The sequence below is a fragment of the Montipora foliosa genome, chromosome 13 (assembly GCF_036669935.1).
Source record: "Montipora foliosa isolate CH-2021 chromosome 13, ASM3666993v2, whole genome shotgun sequence".
Lineage (NCBI taxonomy): Eukaryota > Metazoa > Cnidaria > Anthozoa > Scleractinia > Acroporidae > Montipora > Montipora foliosa.
The window spans coordinates 14,621,489-14,622,523 of NC_090881.1; positions in this window are offsets into that span (position 1 = coordinate 14,621,489).

The following is a 1,035-nucleotide window of genomic DNA, read 5'->3' on the forward strand; positions in this document are numbered from 1 at the left end:
ACTCACAAAGCGTGAGAATAAAATCAAACATGTTTCATATTTTTGGCCTCGCGAGGCAAATTCCTTGCTGTGTGCAACCATCGTGAGATTCGAGCTGGGTTTGGTTTAATCAAGCAGCCAATAAAAATGCATGGCATACTCACGTGACGCCAGCGGTTCAAGATGGTGTCGGAGGAAGAAATCCCGACCCCACCGGAGGTCACGTGAGAATGCCATGTATTTTTATTGGATGCTTGGTTGACCAAGCTCAACCCAATTCTCACGATGGCTGCACACAATGAGGAATTTGCCTCGCGAGGCGAAAAACATGTTTGATTTTATCCTCACGGCCTCGCGAGGCGAGTTTCTCATCTGTTTGGCGCCAAAATCACCGGTGGAATTTCAGCAATTCTAAGAATGATTCAAATGGTAAGTGGCCTTGGGACGCCATAATGTTTTTTCCTGTGTTGTTCTCTTTGGGAGCAATGAAAGATGTGGAAGATGCGATAGAGCTTGGTCTACAGAAATTAGGATATAAAGAATCAAGGGAAGGTCAGAAAAAGTTGTTGAGGCATACCTGAAAGGAAAGGATGTTATTTTTCGTTCTCCGACGGGATAAGGCAAATCACTGTGTTTTGAGATTGCCCAGTTTGTGCCCGTTTGTCTTTTGGTGGCCCGCCCTGTGTCTTTAATGAAAAACAAAGCCTGGACAAAGTCGCCTGATTGAGAAGTCAAGGCTTAACAGCAGCCATTATTAATGGCCAAGAAAGTACCGCCGACGAACTGAAAGACATCCGACTCGGCCGGTGCAACGTGCAGAAACACTGTTAAATTCTCACGGAACTGTTTTTCGAGAACTGAAGCATTCAATCAAAGCTGTTTTTTTCGACGAAAGTCAATGTAATGAGTGTATTGCGAAATGGTAAGAAAGCATGTAGAAAAATAGACGGAACCCATCATAAATCTGAGTACTTTTATTTAAGTTTATTTGCGGACAAAAGCCTTGGTAATAAAATAGACTTGCTCCAAGTCGATCTCTCGTAACTTTCAGAAGTG